General features: G+C 47.7%; 1 long non-coding RNA gene and 1 pseudogene across 1 annotated transcript; both read left to right on the forward strand.

The window, feature by feature from the left end:
* Window positions 1-3,180: 3,180 nt before the first annotated feature.
* LOC123130864 (pectinesterase inhibitor 8-like) lies at window positions 3,181-4,017 on the forward strand (annotated as a pseudogene).
* Window positions 4,018-11,946: 7,929 nt separating this feature from the next.
* On the forward strand, window positions 11,947-12,775 carry LOC123130866 (uncharacterized). Its single transcript, XR_006464029.1, has 3 exons — window positions 11,947-12,006; window positions 12,531-12,645; window positions 12,720-12,775. It is a non-coding gene; the product is annotated as an uncharacterized lncRNA (long non-coding RNA).
* The last annotated feature ends 7,150 nt before the right edge of the window (window positions 12,776-19,925 follow it).

The raw sequence follows: 19,925 nt of genomic DNA on the forward strand, positions 1-19,925 counted from the left end.
AAAAATAGTTCACAAATTTGGAAAATGTTCATCAAATTTGAAAAAAGGTTCATCAGTTTTGAAAAAAAAGTTGACAAACCGAAAATAGTTCACCGATTTTGAGAGAAAGTTCACAAAATTGAAAAATTCCACAAATTTAGATAAGTTCATCGATTTTAAGAAAAAGTTCACCAATTAAAAAATCATCGGTTTGGAAAAAAAGTTAACAAATTTGAAAATGTTCATCAATATTGAAAAATGTGCACAAATTTGAAAAAAAGCGACAGAGAAAAAAGTCAAAAGAAAAGAAACAAATCTCTATCTCTATCTCTACCTAATCTCTACCTAATATTAAAGGGAGGATTGTTTCTCCATCTTTTTTTGTCCAATCAATTGTTTTGTGCCTCACCTGTTTTTTCGTACGTCGTTCTTTTTTTTCATATGGGCTTCGCCAACACGCAAAAAATAAAGTGCTCCACATGGTAATCAAACCCAGCTCACAAGGACATAGTCTGCCCGCACTAACCACTCCACCTGCCTATTATGTTGTTGAAGAAAGATGAGGAAGATATCTTTTATATGAGTTAAACAAATTTTGTTAAAAAAGTTCAATTAAGGAAACGAATTAATGGAGGAGTAACTTCTGCTGTTATGAGCATGGAAGGAAAGAAAAGAAAAAGGAATGAATTGCATCCTTATTATGAGGCAAAAAGTGAAGGAATTAAAGGAAATAATAAAAAGATGAAAAAATTCCATCCTTTATGATAAGGCAGGAAGGGAAGGAATTAATGGAAAGAATTAAAGAAGGAATAAATAATTTTCCCTATTATATACCAGACATGAACAAAGGAATTAAAAGAAGAAATAAATTTCAGAAGGAAAGAATAAAAGAAAGAATAAATTTTGCTAATTATGTGAAGCATGAAAGGAAGGAATTAAAAAGAAAATAAAATTCACTAGGAACTAGAATAAGAAATAAAAAATTTCACTATTAAGGAATTAACAACACAAAATAAATTCCGTTGTGGACCGATTAAATATATCAACGGTTGTGCGTGCATAATAAAATTTCATTGTGCCTCTACCTAGGAATATATGGGGTCACACTAATACATCAAAAACAGACTCGTGGAGGAGATTGTCAAAAGTGACTATGTTACTTTTGAATCTTCTGATGATGTTGTTTTTGTTGAATCTCATGTGATGTACGTGAGAGCTGACAATAGGTATATGCTATTCTACTTTCTACTATTATAGGTGACTCAATCACTTCCAAGTTATGAATTTATTTGCAAGTGGAAGATGGTGACGAAGAGAAGTGACAACACAGATGACTCACTATGGGTGTGCGTGAGTTTGTTTCTTCCGTTGTGGAGCACTAGCATTTGTGCTAGGTAGATAATTATGTTGTCTAATAAATTGCACACAACTTCAGTACACTTTAAAAATCATCCCACCTTTACAACTCTGCTTATCATGTTGTTTTTTGTATTACATCCATGAAAGTTTTTCAAGGGATTTGCTTATATCGTTGAGTGTGTGTATGAGGAGTGATTTTTTCTTCCGTTGCAACGCACGGGCATGTTTGCTAGTGAAAGGACAAAAGAAGAAAAAACATTTATGTTTTTTTAGAAGAAGAGAAAACATTTATGTGATCACAATAGGCGAGGTGTCCTGGTGATTATCCCGTTTTACTCTCGTCTCGTGCGTCGCGTGTTTGAATCACAACTCGCATCGGTTTTGTGGACGCGCTTTTTGCAGTTTAGAAACAGACAAAAAATAATGGGCCGGCCCATCGCAAAGTGGAGGTGTGCGCCCGTTTGCGGAAACCGCAGAAAACGGCGCTGAAGGCGCCAAATAGCATTTAGAATTTCTCCCTTGCGTTCCCATGCGCTCTTAACATGGGCCGGCCCATTTCGGAGTTTTACCCCCCACCAGTTTTGTGAAGGTTCTAGAACCTTGCCTGACCCAGGTTTTTCGTTTTTGTTTTTCCTTTTTCCTTTTTGTTTTCTTTTGTTTTTCCTTTACTTATATGTTTTCACTTTTAATCTTTTTTTCCAATTTCCAAAAATCTATTAATTTATGATTTATTTTTTAAGTCGTTAACTTTTTTTTTTGGAATGATGAACATTTTTTCAAAACTGTGGTTTTATTTGTACTAATTCGTGTACATTCCCCAAAATCATGAACATTTTTTTGTAACCGTGAACACTTTTTATAACTCACGAACATTTTTTCGAAATTGGGAACATTTCCTTAAATTTTTGAATTTTTTTTAGAAATTTGTGTACATTCTCTTAAGTCATGAACATGTTTTTGAATTCATGAACATGTTTTTGAATTCATGATTTTTTTTCTAAATAATGAACATTTTAAAATTATAGATTAAATTTTCAAAATCTTGTGCATTTGTTTCCAAATTTGTGAACATGTTTTGAATTAGTGTATTTTTTTTCGAATCATTAACTTTTTTTTCAAATTCGTGAACATTTTTCGAGTTAGCGAATATTTTTTTGAGTCGTGAACATTTATTTTAAAATTTGTGAACGTTTTTCGAATTAGTGAACATTTTCTTGAATCGCGAACTTTTTTTTCAAATTGACGATTTTTTTCGAATTAGCCAACATTTTTCTCAAATTCGTGAATTTTTTTCGAATTAGCAAAGTGTTTTTGAATCGTGAATATTTTTTGAGTTTGTGGACATCTTTTACAAATTCGTGAACAGTTTTTGAATTCCTGAGCATTATTCTCTAATCATGAATACATTTTGAAATCTTGATATTTTTTATTAAAATTAGCAACTTTTCCTGAAATTTTAAAACTTTTTGATATCCCGAATTACTTAAAAAAGAAAAAAAAGAAAAAAACAAGGCGGCGTCCCGGCCCGCACATGGCCCGGCCCAGCAGTGCGCGAAAGGGGGGGGGGGGGGGGTTGGAGCGGGGGTGTACGCTCGGTTCTTCCGCAGCGCGTAGGTCGCCATATAGGCGCTCCCGTTCCCATGCTCTCAAATCCCAAATGGTTTTAGCGTTTTGCAGCCCAATCTTAGCACGAACCTTTTTCTACCGCAGCTGGTCCAAATAGGCCTGGGTCTAACAACTGAGGCCCATTAATCAATCAGCAGTACTATTCAGCATTTCTGCTAGCCGCGCCTATAAAGGCAACAAGATTCAGTCCGTCAGTCCTACTCCTAGCTCATATCAATTCCGTCCGAGCAAACACGAGGCGTCTACGAACTTAATTAGTCGCTTCCTTTCGAAACAAAAGCAACAAGAAGCATGAAGCCATCTACGGCTCGTCTTCTCGCGGCTGCAGCGCTCACCGCCGTCCTCGCGCTGGCGAGCGGGGTCGCCGACGCAACGGTGGTGACGACGTGCAAGGCGGCGGCCGGCAGCGACGGGCGCGTGGACTACGACTTCTGCGTGTCGGAGCTGGGCAAGCACCACGACAGCCCCAGCGCGGACACCTGGGGCCTGGCCAAGGTGGCAGCTCTCACCGGCGTCGTCGACGCCGACAACGCGGTCTCCGACATCAAGGACCTGCTGGCAAGCACGGCACGGACGCCAGGGCGCAGGGGGCGCTGGCGCAGTGCCAGGAGCTGTACGACAGCATGGGGTTCGCCTTCGCCGAAGCACAGGACGACATCAACAACCGCGACTACGCCGCCGGGAAGGAGAAGGCCGGGGAAGCCGCGTCCTTGGCGCACCAGTGCGAAGACGCCTTCGCTCAGGCCGGTGTCCCGTCGCCGGTCGCGCAGCACAGCTCCTACGCGGTGCAGATAGCGGTTGTCTGTACGGCTATTACCAACCTCATCCAGTGAAGAACGACCAAAACTTGGAGATAATACGTGTGAAAGTAGTACGTGCTACTATATGAGTGTGGTTTACCTTTAAAAGTGTGTGGTTCACTTTAATGTCGACGTCTTCTTTAGGGTACTCGCATGTTTTGAGTGTCACCTTTTTTTCTTTCTGTTCGCATCCTGAGCAATATCTATGTAAGTACTTTCTCGTCTCACAATATAAAGCGAGTTAATCATCTAATCTTGCCTCAATAGTTGATGAATCGTTTTCGTCCCCTTCCTTGTCCTGGTGACCTAGGCGACCAATGATGGTGGCTTATCTACTCGCTTTACCGACGAGGTTGCGGCCCCTTTTTCCCTCCGCCTTAGGCACTGACATCGGGAAGGGGCGAGGACGCTGAACTTTCGGTTCGGTGGTGGCCTTGGTGGTGGTAGGGTTAGGAACAAAGTTATGTTTTGCCTTCGCTCGGCGGTCACAAGAGATGATGGTATCGTCGCCAGGGTAGAATAAGGTCTTCCCACCTCGGCATCGTGCCAATGGTTGCTTCCTATCGTTGAGAGGTGGTGATCTGATTCCTCGGGTTTGGATTTTTCGTTATAAGGTTTGTCTCGGTAGCGTTGTCCTACGAAGCGAACAATGTGCTCGTGTGTCTTGGTGTAGCGATCAGACCTTAACTAGTCTGATCTCTGTACTTCGATGTCATCCCTGGATCAGTAATGCTGACACCACACAGTACTTGAAGGATTTATAACAAAGTAGCAATCATACACTTATTACATCGAGTGTCTCACAAGAGAACTATTACAATAAATATGGCTTAAGACCATCTAATAACGATAACAGCGGAAGACTTGGAAGATAAGTGAGTCCATCAACTCCAACGGCATCACTGAGTATAGAACCACGACCTAAAAGTCGTCTTACTCGTCGTCTAAAAAGTCTGCAACATGAACGTTGCAGCCCGAAAACGGGTCAGCACATGGAATATACTGGCAAAGTAACACATAGAGAATGATGGAAGAATAAGATTATACTACATGCATATTTGGCTGGTGCAAAGCTCTATGGTTACAGTTTTGCGTAAAGCCAATTTTTCCCTACTTCAAAGGAATAAATTTTATTTAACTATCATGGTAGTTGTTAAACATTGGGAGTGTAGACACCCTCTCAATCCCAATTAAGCATCAGCATTAACCCAACAAAATTAATTAGAGTAACATGATGAGATTCACATGATAATCCAAGTACTAGACACTCAAGACGTCCATAATCGGGGACACGGCTAATCATGATTAGTTTATACACTCTGCAGAGGTTTGCGCACTTTTCCCCACAAGACTCGATCTCCTCCGTTGGGATTCTCGCACTACATGGTGTTTGAGAAACGGATGACCGAGACATAGTATTTCAGAAGCGCTTGCACCTTATGAACGGGTAGACCGTACCACCTACATCCCCTACATCTGCTAGTCTACCACTGTAAGAGTTCGCACAACTTAGTCAACTATGCTAGAGCTCATAGTAGCTTGTGGCTGCACATGGAAGTTTCTAGTATGAATAATCTCATGATCCCTTTAAGCCTGGGTGGCGGTCCAAAAGAAAAACAGGCAATCGCTGGAATACCCAGATGCCTCAATCCACACAGATGTGTGTTTAAGTTGCCACCTTAGATAAACCATTAATTTAACACTCTCACATTTGTCATGGATACACTCACCCAATCCACATCTACTAGCATAGCATGGCATTAAGCAAACGTAGAAGTAACTCCCAAAGGTTTGATAATAAAACATGTAATAGGTACTACCTCATCTACTTCCCAAAACCCATAATTTATTTAGATCCTAATCATGCAATGTGTGAGTATTGATCTAATGCAATAAAAACTGAGTAATAGGAAGTATGATCAAAGTGTTACTTGCCTTGCTGATGATCCGTGAAACCTAGGGATTCGAAGTAGCAAGCGGCTCAATCCGGGTACTCTATCGCAAACAAACAAGCATACAATAAGTACTCATCTAATGCACAAGTAAAATTCAAATAAGAGATCTAACCAGATATTTCAACTTAATTACTCCGGTTGGCAAAAAGAATCAAATCGAACGAAGGAACGAAAGACAAACGACAAAAGAAACAAACTCCGTTTACTAATCTGAATCTAGGTCAAATTTTACTGAGGCAAAAACTTGTTTGAGTTGGTTAAACGGAAAGAGGGTTTCGAGACGAAACTCCAGGCGCTTAAATCGCCTGATTCCGATAAACGAGTGAAAAGTTAAACTAGAACGAAAATCGGATCAGAAATCACAACCAGAAAAATCACGGAATAATCCAAGAAAAAGAAAAACGACGAACAGAATAACGAACGAACGTTCGTTTTCTGGAACTTAACGATGAACGTGTTCGTTAAAACGAACGAACGAGCGAACGCTCGCTAAATAAATAAACCGGAAAAAATCGATCTATTTAAAAAACGAAAACTAGGGTTTTCTAAAAAAACCGAAACGGTTTTTCTCATAAAACCGGGCGGCGGTGGCTACCTCGGCTCGGACTCCGGCGAGGCGGGCGGCGAGGCTGCGTGGGCGGGGCGGCGGTTCCTGGCGATGGCGGCGTCGCAAGGCGGCGGCGGCGGGGCTGCGTGGGCGGGGCGGCGCGGCTCGGCTCGGGGCTCCAGGGCGGGCCCCGGGTGGCTATTTATAGGGGGGACGGGGCGGCGGCCTGGCTTGGGGAGGGGGTCGGCGGCGGCGTCCCTGGCTCGGACTCCCAAGTCCGACGGCAGCACGGCGCAGGAGGCGGCGGCTCCTGGCGGGCCGGCCTGGCTCGGCTGGGCCTTTGGCCCAGTTGGGCGCGGGTTTTTTTAAATAATTTCCGCCGGACTAATTTTTTTTAAAAAAATAAATAAAAATCTAAAAATGCCAAAACAAATTTTCACCGTCTAAATAAAATATTTAGAACAGGATGAACATTTTCTTGGCCCTAAATGCAATTTTTGAAAATGTGCAATTTTTTTCTAAATTCAAATAAAACCACGAAAAACTCCAGAATAAAATCTTCTTTGATTTTTTTATTAAATTCTCAATATTTCTTTATTTTGGGAAAATCATTTTATTCCCTCTCTTATATTTTTATAATAGAAATGATTGAAGATAAAATAAATAAAATCAAATGATCCTATTTTCAAAATTTGAGAAAACTCAAATATGAAAATAACGAAATCCCCAACTCTCTCCGAGGGTCCTTGAGTTGCGTGAAATTTCTAGGATCAACCAAAAGCAATAAAATATGATATGCATTGATGATCTAGTGTATAACATTCCAAATTGGAAATTTGGGATGTTACAAACCTACCCCCTTAAGATGAATCTCGCCCTCGAGATTCGGGTTGGCTAGAAAATAGGTGAGGGTGGTCCTTCAGCAGATCTTCCTCTCACTCCCAGGTGGCTTCATCCTCCGTGTGGTGGCTCCACTGAACTTTGCAAAACTTGATAACTTTGCTGCGGATGACTCGGCTGGCATACTCAAGAATCTTAACCGGTTTCACCTCCTAGGTCAAATCACTGTCCAACTGAATCGCTTCTAGCGGCACTGTATCTCTCACCGGTATATCAGCCATCTCTGCGTGGCACTTCTTCAACTGGGAAACGTGTAACACGTCATGAACTCCTGACAATCCTTCGGACAATTCCAACTTATAAGCTACTTCTCCCATACGCTCCAAAACTTTGTATGGTCCTACAAAACATGGCGCTAACTTTCCCTTATCTCCAAAGCGCTTAACTCCTCGAAGTGGAGATACTCGAAGATAAACTCGGTCTCCGACTTTGTAAACTATCTCCTTGCGTTTCGAATCTGCGTAGCTCTTCTGCCTGGACTGGGCTACCTTGAAACTATCGCGAATCAATTTCACCTTCTGTTCAGATTCCTTAATCAGATCCGGTCCAAACAACTGGCGGTCTCCAACTTCATCCCATGACAATGGGGTCCTGCACCTCCTTCCGTACAAGGCTTCGAAAGGGGCCATCTTCAAACTGGATTGATAACTATTGTTGTAAGAGAACTCTGCATATGGTAAATTGTCGTCTCAACTAGATCCATAATCTAGCGCACAAGCTCTCAGCATGTCCTCCAAAATCTGATTGACTCTCTCGGCCTGTCCATCTGTCTGTGGATGGAAAGCTGTACTGAACTCTAGCCTGGTACCCAAAGTTTCGTGCAACTGATTCCAGAATTTTGAGGTAAATTGGGTTCCTCTATCTGATACAATGCTCCTTGAAACTCCATGCAGACATACAATCCCGGTCATGTATATCTTTGCCAGCTTAGCACTGGTGTAGGAAGTCTTCACTGGGATGAAATGAGCTACCTTTGTCAAATGATCGACTACTACCCAAATCGATTCATAGCCTGGACGAGTTCTGGGTAAACCCGTAATAAAATCCATGCCTATCTTATCCCACTTCCATTTGGGTATTGGCAATGGCTGTAACAGTCCTGCTGGCTTCTGATGCTCTGCCTTTACTCTCTGACATACATCACAAACTGCTACATACTCCGCAATATCCTTCTTGATTCCGGTCCACCAGAAAGTATCCTTCGAATCCAAATACATCTTGGTATTTCCTGGGTGAATCGAATATGGTGAATCATGGGCCTCTTGCAGTATCAACTTCCTGATCTCCGGGTTATTGGGCACATAAACACGGTCTTCAAACCACAGTGTATCGTGCTCATCCTCACGAAATTCTTTAGCTTTTCCTTTGCTCATTTTCTCCTTTATAGAAGCAATCTCCTTGTCGGTCTTCTAGGCTTCTTTGATCTTATCCATCAAAGTAGACTGAATCTCTAATGCTGCTACATAGCCTCTCGGAACTATCTCCAAACAAAGCTCACGAAGATTTTCGGCTAACTCCCTTGGTAAATCTCCCGTCATTAGGGTATTGACGTGGCTTTTATGGCTCAATGCGTCAGCTACTACGTTAGCCTTCCCGGGATGATAATGCAATCTCATATCATAATCCTTGATGAGCTCTGTCGTGGTTCTAAGCCTGACAGTAGAGTGTGGGGGTAGGTATAGAGAGGCAAGGTCCTAGCTATGGAGAGGTTGTAAGCACAAAGGATGTACGAGTTCAGGCCCTTCTCGCAAGAAGTAACAGCCCTACGTCTCGGAGCCCAGAGGCGGTCGAGTGGATTATGAATGTATAGATTACAAGGTGCCCAACCCTTCTGCCTGTGGAGGGGGGTGGCTTATATAGAGTGCGCCAGGACCCCAGCCAGCCCACGTAGGAGAAGGTTTAAGGTGAGTTAAGTCTGGGGCGTTACTGGTAACGCCCCACATAAAGTGCCTTTACTATCATAAAGTCTACTTAATTACAGACCGTTGCGGTGCAGAGTGCCTCTTGACCTCCTGGTGGTCGAGTGAGTCTTCGTGGTCGAGTCCTTCAGGCCAGTCGAGTGTGTCCTCGTTGGTCGAGTGAGTCCTCGTTGGTCGACTGGAAGGCAACCTCTTCTAGGGATGTCCTAGGGTAAGTTACTTGGGACAGGTCCGTGACCCTACCCTAGGTACATAACCCCATCATTAGCCCCCGAATGGATTGAGGCTTTGAGTGAAGAAGGAGTTGATGTCGTTTCCGATTAACCTTTGCGCTCTAGTTGTGCGCTGTTCTGGATCAAAGAATCTCTTCGTTGACAGGGAGCAATTCGTCTTCGGTCGACTCGATCCATTCTATTTTTGCGTCGAGTGATCTTTCGAGCTTCGTCGATCTCCGAGCGACGGATCGCCGGAATCACCGCGTCTGACAGACTGATTTGTTGTTCGCGGATTCTGCGGGGTGCGAAATTTGGGGGCGCGCGCGGAGCGGGGCAGACCACGGCGTTCGGATGGGACGGGGCGTAGACGCCTCGATCTCCGCGCCGCCTTTTTCGCCACGTATCCAGTCCTCATAACTGCTCACAGATATGATTAGATCGACCGGGCCCACACGTCAGCCACTCGGAAGGGACCTTATAAATGTGCCCGGCGAGGATTTCTGTGCTGCGCCTCAGCATTCTCCCTCTCTCCCTCTGCTCCCTTCCTCCCTGCTCAGCGTGCCCGCTCTCGCCTCCGCACCGCTTCCCTTCGTGCATCTCACCGGCGACCATGGCCAAGGAGAAGACGGCGGCGCTGGAGCGTGCCAAGAAGGCGTCGGCATCGGAGAAGGCGAAGGGGAGATCCACCAGCCGCAGAGGATCCTCGTCCAGATCCCGCCTGCCGAAAGGCTGGGTCCAAGGCGACTGGATCCAGTCGACCATCACGGAGAAGGACCTCCTCGACATGGCCAATGAGGGCTTGATCCCTCACGGAGCTGCGAGGTTGCCGGGGAAGGAGTGGCAGCCACAGCCAGAAGAGGGTGAGTGTGTGCTTCTGGCCACTCATGTCGATCGGGGGTTTTCCTTGCCACCAAGCATTTTCTTCCGTGGTTTCTTGAATTTCTTTGGAGCGCAGCTCCATCACTTTACTCCAAACTCCATTGCCTATCTCGCTGCATTCGTGTCCATGTGTGAGGGTTTCCTGGGCTGTCGACCGCACTGGGGCTTGTTCAAACGTATCTTCACGTGTCGCTCTCAGACCGTGAAGAAGGCGAGCCCAGGTGACGAGAAGACCCAAGTCGTCCAAATGTGTGGGGGCTTGGGAATTCAGGTGAGGAATAATAGCACCTTCCCGCCCATGTCCTTCCCCGAGTCCGTCAGAGGCTGGCAGTCGACTTGGTTCTACTGCCAGGTCCAGTCGACGCCAGGGCAGTCGAGTGGACTCCCTCCGTTTACCATGGACCGAGTGAACAAGCCCTCCCCTCTGAAGCTGATTCCGGAGGAGAAAGCCGACGTGAAGATGTTGATGGAGCGTGTGGTGCAGCTGGTTCGGGACGGTGTGACAGGCATGGACCTCCTGGAGGTTTTCCTCAAGCGTCGCATCCAGCCTCTCCAGTTCAGGAGCCACTGCATGTGGTTGTACTGTGGGCCCGAAGACGAGACTAGAGTCCATCCAGAAGAAGTCGACGATGTCACTCTGGAAAGATGGATGGCAGCCGTTACCGGAAACAGGGACAACCCGCGCGGAGCCAGAAGGATTCCTCCACTCGACCACAACAGCATCCCAAACAAGGTGCACTTGCTCTGCTTTCCATTGTGTCCTTGTCGTATTCATTTCTGCTAACCCTGTCGACTGGTCGACTGATCCTTGTTTGGGCGACTGCTAGGCCTTCACCGAGCTGTACTCGATGCCCAATGGGGCACAAGCTTCGACTGAGGAAGGCGAGGGCGAGCGGGGGGCGAGGCGAGCGGGGGCGAGAGCCAGGAAGAGGAGGAATGGGACTCGGATGCTGCAGGGGATGATGACGACGATGATGATGATGAAGGTGATGAAGATGACATCGAGGACGAGGAAGAAGAGGAAGAGGAGGTCGTTCCACCGCGCTCAGAAAGGCGGTCGAAGCTTGTCCACGACCCTTCGACCGAACGTGGTAAGGGGGTTGCGACCGCCACCCAGTCGACCAAGCGCCCCCGGACCACCTCTCCGGCGCCGACTGAAAAGGCGCCGAAGCAGCCCAGGGCGGCCTCATCGAAGCCGACCAAGCTCCTGCCGAAGATGAAGGTGTCCATCCCCACCATTTCAGGGTAATTGTGTTGCTCATATTTTCTTATTCTTGTGCGAACTTTATCTTTGATCGACGCTGAGGTTAGTCGACTGATCCTTTGGAGTTGTAGTGCTGCTACCTCTGAGACTTCGGCCCGGGCCGATGACCACGAGATGGAGGATGCGGCAACTTCGAACCCAGGTACTGTATTCTTAACACCGTTTTTAGTCGATTAACTCGCGACTTCTGATCCTGATTCTTCTTCGCAGTTCCGCCCCATACTGTTATCGATCTTCCTGACGACGACGAGGATGAAGAACTGCTGGCACGCAGGAAGAGTCGGAAAACGCCCGCTAGCAAGGTGCCTCAGGAAGCGACGGCGCCTGAGACTCTGACTGTGGAGGAAGGGAACACCACTCGACACACGGTGTCCTTCGCGAGTCCACTGACGAGTGCTCAGCCGCCCTCCCTCTTCACGACTCACCACGTCCCAGAGGACCAAGCTAGCGCAGCGAAGGAGGCAATACGCCAGGCGGGACTCATGATGGAGCAGCTGAAGATCATCCGGGATGCGAGCCAGGCAGCTTATGACGCCAGCTCTGCCCTCCAAAGCAATGTCCAGGTCAGTCGACTGCTGCTTGCTCTGTTGGATATGCTACCAAAAACTTTTCTTTTCCGGGATTTATATTAGTCACCCACTGAGTGTGTCAAACTTCGTGTCAGCGGGGGCACGCTGAGTGCACCCGCTGGGTGTAGTCCCCAAGGCTAAGGTCGACTGCTGGCAGTCGGCCTTAGGCTTTATGATGTCAATCTTTTTGTCAGTCGACTGGTCGACTGGATTTCGCAAACCGGTGGGGGCACGCTGAGTGCACCCACTGGGTGTAGTCCCCGAGACTGTGGTCGACTGCTTGCAGTTGATCACAGTCTTAGAGAATGTGTCTCGCACACTGTTTTTTTTTTTGAGGTCGACTGGTCGACTTTGTCTTCAACAGGATTAGTGGGGGCACGCTGAGTGCACCCACTGGGTGTAGTCCCCGAGACTACGGTCGAATGCTTGTGTTCGGCTGTAGTCTTAGAAACGTGTGTTTTTCCCTTTTCACTCGGAAGTGAATTATTTTTGACATTTAGTCGATTGGTTCTTCGCAGAACTCTTGTGATCTTGTGACTCGCTACTCAGAACTGGAACAGAAGCATACTCAAGTCGAGCTGAGCTTGAAGCTGGTTCAGGAGAAGCTGACAAAGGCAAAGGAGGAGACTGAAGGTATGTTTGGTGAGACCTTGACGACTGCTTTTCCTCTTGCTTGTTTCAACATCTGATCTTGCTGTGTCTTGCAGGTAAGGTAAGGGAGGCCCAGCAGAAGAAAGACCTTGAGCTAGCTGAGAAGATCAAGCTTGCTGACGAGAAGTTAGCTTCAGTCACCAAGCTCGAACAAGACAATACCAACCTGAAAACTGCTCTTGGGATTGCCAACAAAGAAGTCAGTCGACTGAGAACTGACAAAGCTGCCTTGACCGACCAAGTCAGCAAATTGACTGAGAAGAAGACTGAACTGGAGGCCTTCCTGAGTGGCTTTGCCAAGAAGCTGTTTCTTATGCTCGAAGGTAAACCTCCATGTTTGGCAAATATTTCCAACTGTGGCTTCTTCCATTCGACTATCCCCTTGACTTAGTGATCACCCTTGCAGAATTTTGTCAAAACTTTGAAGAAGAAACCAGCCGACTGGAGCCAAACCTTGACCCTGTCAATTCTCCGGTGAATGACGAGGTTGCCATGGATATTTTCCGACTGGAGTCTCGCGTTGCAGCTGTCGTGGATTATCTCGCAAGGCTGAAGGCCGCCACATCTCGCATCGACTCGACGCTCTGGCCTGAGGAGACACTTCAGAATGACCTTGAGTCACTAATGGCCCGCTTGAACACGATCCCTGGTCGAGTGCAGGAATGGAAGAAGTCCTCGGCTCGGTGTGGTGCAGATGTCGCTCTGTGTCTGGCCCGAGTCCACTGCAAAGATGCACGAGAGGAGAAGCTGGCGGCTCTTCGGGTGGCCAATACCAAGAAGCACGACTTCAGGTCCTTTATGGAGACTTTCCTTGCAGCTGCCACTCGGATCGCCGACGGAATTGACCTTGATGAATTTGTTGCACCTTCCAGCCCTCCACAGGAGGGGTAAAAAACTTCTTCTGGCTCGACTCTTTTAAATTTGCCTCGGTATGCCGAGTGGAATTGTATCCGACAAACTTTAACAGGCTTGACGCCTGAGCACTTTCGGTTCCTTTAGACATCGATTCAAACTTGAATTTGACGCTTGAATATGATTGCCTTCGGCTCAAAATGTCCTTTGCAGGTTCAAAGCAAGGTGCCTGTGCTTAGGCGAGCGCTTGGACTGCAGCTAAGCCTCCGAGTGAGAGGGTCGCTCTTCACTCGGTAGGATTTTTGTAACTTAGGCGAGCGCTTGGACTGCAGCTAAGCCCCCGAGTGAGAGGATTGCTCTTCACTCGGTAGGATTTTTATAACTTAGGCGAGCACGAGGCTGCAGCTAAGCCTCCGAGTGGAAGGCTGGCTTACCACTCGGTAGGATTTGATAAACTTAGGCGAGTGCTTGGACTGCAGCTAAGCCCCCGAGTGAGAGGATTGCTCTTCACTCGGTAGGATTTTTATAACTTAGGCGAGCACGAGGCTGCAGCTAAGCCTCCGAGTGGAAGGTTGGCTTACCACTCGGTAGGATTTTGATAAACTTAGGCGAGTGCTTGGACTGCAGCTAAGCCCCCGAGTGGAAGGCTGGCTTACCACTCGGTAGGATTTTGATAAACTTAGGCGAGCACGAGGCTGCAGCTAAGCCTCCGAGTGGAAGGCTTGCTTACCACTCGGTAGGATTTTGATAAACTTAGGCGAAACGGATTCGCGGCTAAGCCCCCGAGTGGAAGGCTGGCTTACCACTCGGTAGGATTTTTATAAACTTAGGCGAGCACGAGGCTGCAGCTAAGCCTCCGAGTGGAAGGCTTGCTTACCACTCGGTAGGATTTTGATAAACTTAGGCGAAACGGATTCGCGGCTAAGCCCCCGAGTGGAAGGCTGGCTTACCACTCGGTAGGATTTTTATAAACTTAGGCGAGCACGAGGCTGCAGCTAAGCCTCCGAGTGGACGGCTGGCTTACCACTCGGTAGGATTTTGATAAACTTAGGCGAGTGCTTGGACTGCAGCTAAGCCCCCAAGTGGGAGGATCGCTCTTCACTCGGTAGGATTTTTATAACTTAGGCGAGCACGAGGATGCAGCTAAGCCTCCGAGTGGAAGGCTGGCTTACCACTCGGTAGGATTTTGATAAACTTAGGCGAGTGCTTGGACTGCAGCTAAGCCCCCGAGTGGAAGGCTTGCTTACCACTCGGTAGGATTTTTATAACTTAGGCGAGCACGAGGCTGCAGCTAAGCCTCCGAGTGGAAGGCTGGCTTACCACTCGGTAGGATTTTGATAAACTTAGGCGAGCACGAGGCTGCAGCTAAGCCTCCGAGTGGAAGGCTTGCTTACCACTCGGTAGGATTTTGATAAACTTAGGCGAAACGGATTCGCGGCTAAGCCCCCGAGTGGAAGGCTGGCTTACCACTCGGTAGGATTTTTATAAACTTAGGCGAGCACGAGGCTGCAGCTAAGCCTCCGAGTGGAAGGCTTGCTTACCACTCGGTAGGATTTTGATAAACTTAGGCGAAACGGATTCGCGGCTAAGCCCCCGAGTGGAAGGCTGGCTTACCACTCGGTAGGATTTTTATAAACTTAGGCGAAACGGATTCGCGGCTAAGCCACCCACTGAGGGGGAGTTTTTATGTGGACAAAAATAAAAAGTGCTGACACAATTATTTCTAAACCCATGAATTACAGAAGTTCTTTATTGCAACTCATCCGAGTGATAAAACTTAAGTGTAAAACGGGCGGAGTAGCTCCGCGTTCCAAGCTCGGGGCTCGTCGATATTATGCTCGACGTTGTAAAGACGGTATGCCCCGTTGTGGAGAACCTTGGTGACGATGAAAGGGCCTTCCCAAGAAGGAGCAAGTTTGTGTGGTTTGTGCTGATCCACTCGGAGAACCAAATCCCCTTCCTGGAAGGCTCGACCTCTCACATTTCGGGCGTGGAAACGGCGCAGATCTTGTTGGTAGATGGTCGACCGGATCAGAGCCATCTCCCTTTCTTCCTCTAAAAGGTCGACTGCGTCCTGCCGCGCTTGTTCAGCTTCTACTTCGTTGTATATTTCGACTCGAGGAGCATTGTGGAGAAGATCACTCGGCAAGACTGCTTCAGCTCCATAGACCAAGAAGAATGGAGTTCTTCCGGTCGACCGATTGGGCGTGGTCCGCAGTCCCCAGAGTACAGATGGAAGTTCGTCGACCCAAGCTCCAGCCGCGTGTTTGAGATCACGCATCAGTCGCGGCTTCAGTCCCTTGAGAATCAGTCCATTAGCTCGCTCTGCTTGTCCATTCGACTGCGGATGGGCGACTGATGCGTAGTCGACCCGTGTGCCCTGGGAGTTGCAGAAGGTTCTGAATTCCTCTGAGTCAAAGTTCGACCCATTATCCGTAATGATGCTGTGCGGGACTCCATATCTGAATACTAGTTCCCTGATGAAGCTAACAGCAGTACCGGTGTCGAGGCTCTTGATTGGTTTAGCTTCGATCCACTTGGTGAACTTGTCGACTGCCACCAGTACATGCGTGAAGCCACTTCGTCCTGTTCTCAAAGGACCGATCATGTCCAGCCCCCAAACTGCAAAAGGCCAGACGAGTGGGATGGTCTTCAAAGCTGACGCAGGCTTGTGCGACATATTCGAGTAGAACTGACATCCTTCGCACTTATCTACTATCTCCTTTGCCATCTCATTCGCCTTGGGCCAGTAAAATCCGGCTCGGTATGCTTTGGCCACGATGGTCCGAGAGGACGCATGATGACCACAGGTCCCCGAGTGAATATCGTTGAGGATGAGTCGACCTTCTTCTGGTGTTATGCACTTCTGACCGACTCCAGTCGCGCTCTCTCTGTATAATTGTCCTTTGATGACAGTAAAGGCCTTAGATCGACGGACGATCTGTCGAGCCTCTTCCTCATCCTTCGGAAGCTCTTTCCTCAAGATATATGCGACATACGGAATCGTCCAGTCGGGAATGACTACCAAAACCTCCATGATCAAGTCGACCACCGCTGGGACTTCAACTTCAGTCGGATCTGTGGCACTCTTGGGCTGCGGAGTTTCTTCGGTGAAAGGATCTTCTTTGACTGACGGAGTATGTATATGCTCCAAGAACACACCACTCGGAATGGCTTCTCTCTTGGAACCTATCTTTGCTAGATCATCAGCTGCTTGATTTTTCAGTCGGGGTATATGATGGAGTTCCAACCCCTCGAACTTTTTCTCCAGCTTCCTCACTGCACTGCAGTATCCAGTCATGGCTGGGCTTCTCACGTCCCACTCTTTCATCACCTGATTGACCACTAAATCCGAGTCACCATAGACCATTAGGCGACGGACGCCGAGTGAAATGGCCATGCGCAACCCATATAGGAGGGCCTCATATTCTGCCTCATTGTTGGAGGAATCAAAGTGAATCTGGAGCACATATCTGAGCTTATCTCCTCTGGGGGAAACCAGGACAACCCCAGCACCGGAACCATTCAACATCTTAGAACCATCGAAAAACATGGTCCAATGCTCCGAGTGAACTTCAGTCGGCTGCTGCTGTTCGATCCACTCGGCGAGGAAATCTGCTATTGCCTGGGACTTAATGGCTTTCTTTGCCTCAAACTTGATATCAAGGGGAAGAAGTTCAATCGCCCATTTGGCCACTCGACCAGTTGCATCTCTGTTGTGCAAAATCTCTGATAGTGGAGCGTCGCTGACGACTGTGATTGAATGGTCAGAGAAATAATGAGCAACCTTCTTTGTGGTCATGTATATTCCATACACAAGCTTCTGATAATGAGGATATCTCTGCTTGGATGGAGTCAAGACTTCAGACAAATAATACACTGGGCGCTGAACTTTGAGAGCTTTTCCTTCTTCTTCCCGCTCGACCGTTAGCACAGTACTGACGACTTGTCCTGTGGCTGCGATGTAGAGCAACAGAGGCTCTTTGCTGATTGGAGCAGCAAGCACCGGCTGGGTGGAGAGCAGAGCTTTTAGCTCGGCAAACGCTGCATCAGCTTCTGGAGTCCACTCGAACTTGTCAGCCTTCTTCATCAGTCGGTAAAGAGGCAATGCCTTTTCACCGAGTCGTGAGATGAATCGACTTAATGCGGCCAAGCATCCAGTAAGCTTCTGGACATCGTGCACTCGCACAGGGCGTTTCATTCGGAGAATAGTGCCAATCTTTTCTGGGTTGGCGTCGATTCCCCGTTCGGAAACGAGAAAACCGAGTAACTTGCCACCAGGAACTCCAAATGTGCACTTTGATGGATTGAGCTTGATATCATACCTTCTGAGGTTGGCAAATGTTTCGGCGAGGTCAGCGAGCAGGTCGGAACCTTTTCGTGACTTGACAACAATATCATCCATATAAGCTTCCACATTCCGACTGATTTGAGTGAGTAGACACTTCTGGATCATTCGCATAAATGTGGCTCCGGCATTCTTGAGGCCGAATGGCATGGTGATATAGCAGAAGCACCCGAATGGAGTGATGAAAGCTGTTTTTACTTCATCGGGCCCATACAGACGGATCTGGTGGTACCCGGAGTAAGCATCTAAAAAAGACAACCTCTCGCATCCCGCGGTCGAGTCAACAATTTGATCTATGCGAGGGAGAGGAAAGTGATCTTTCGGGCAGGCCCGGTTGATGTGCTTGAAATCAATGCACATTCGGAGCGACTTGTCCTTCTTAGGAACCATGACGACATTAGCGAGCCACTCGGAGTGGAATATCTCTCGGATAAATCCTGCCGCCAACAGTCGAGCCACTTCTTCACCAATGGCCTTTCTCTTCTGGACGGCGGACCGCCGAAGATGTTCTTTGACTGGCTTTGCAGACTTGTCGACTCTTAGGCGATGCTCAGCCAGTCCCCTGGGAACACCTGGCATGTCAGCGGGCTTCCATGCAAAAATGTCCCAGTTCTCACGGAGGAACTGGATGAGCGCTTCTTCCTATTTTGGGTCGAGTGTTGTGGAGATGCGGGTCGGAGCTGCTTCGGGGTCGGTCGGGTGAATGTGAACAGGCTTCGTCTCACCGGACGACTGGAATGCAGATTCTGTGGCGGGCTTCTTGGATCGCAGCAAGTCACTCGGATCTGCGTTTTGCTTGTATTCTTCGAACTCGACCGCTGTCACTTGGGAATCGGCAATTTTGGAGCCCTTCTGAAAGCACTCCTCTGCCTTTTTCCTATCACCGGTGACAGTGATCACACCTTTGGGACCGGGCATCTTCAATTTGAGGTACACGTAACATGGTCGAGCCATGAACCGTGCATAGGCTGGCCTCCCCAAAATGGCATGATATGCACTTTGAAAATCCACGACCTCAAACGTCAACTTTTCTTTGCGGAAATGCTTTGAATCGCCAAATACTACGTCCAAAGCTATCTGGCCGAGAGACTCAGCCTTCTTCCCTGGTATAACTCCATGGAAGCTCATGTTACTAGTGCTCAATCGGGACATCGGAATGCCCATACCTTTCAGCGTGTCTGCATATAACAGATTCAGCCCACTTCCACCGTCCATCAGCACCTTTGTCAGTCGAGTGCCTTCGACAACTGGATCGACCACCAAAGCTTGCCTCCCAGGGGTGGCAATATGAGTCGGGTGATCAGATTGGTCGAATGTGATGGGTGTTTGAGACCACTTCAGATAATTTGCCTTCGCTGGGGCAACCATGTTAACCTCTCGGTTAATTACTTTCAGTCGACTTCTGCTTTCCACATCTGCGAAGATCATCAGAGTGGAGTTGATATGCGGGTATCCTCCCTCACTGTCCTCTTTGTCTTCGGCTTTGTCCGACTCCTTCTCCTTGTCCTTAGACTGTTTTCCCTGAAACTGCTGGATCAGGAGTCGACATTGGCGAGTGGTGTGCTTTGGGTAAATGATATTCCCCTCTTCATCTTTCTTCGTGTGAATATGACACGGCATATCCATCACGTCGTTCCCTTCTTTATCCTTCACCTTCTTGGGGTTCCAGGATCCTTTTGGTTTCCCCTTAGACTTTCCTTGAGTCACGGCCAGAGCCTCTCCAGGAGCTGCCGGTTCAGCCTTCCGCTTCTGTTTCCGACTGGAATTTCCTTTTTCCGACTGACTCGGCTTGTGCTTGCCGCTTCGGAGTCGGTCTTCTTCTTCGCCGTTGGCGTACTTGGTAGCAATCTCCATCATCCGACTCAAGGTCATGTCACCGGTTCGACCAAATTTCAAGCTCAGTTCTCTGTTCTTGACACCATCTTTGAAGGCGCATACTGCCTGATGGTCAGAGACATTTTCCACAGTGTGGTGCAAAGTGATCCACCTCTGAATATACTCTCTGAGAGTCTCATTGGTTTTCTGCACGCAGACTTGCAACTCTGTCAATCCCGCTGGTCGC

This window comes from Triticum aestivum, chromosome 6A, assembly GCF_018294505.1.
Source record: "Triticum aestivum cultivar Chinese Spring chromosome 6A, IWGSC CS RefSeq v2.1, whole genome shotgun sequence".
In the NCBI taxonomy this organism is placed as follows: Eukaryota; Viridiplantae; Streptophyta; class Magnoliopsida; order Poales; family Poaceae; genus Triticum; species Triticum aestivum.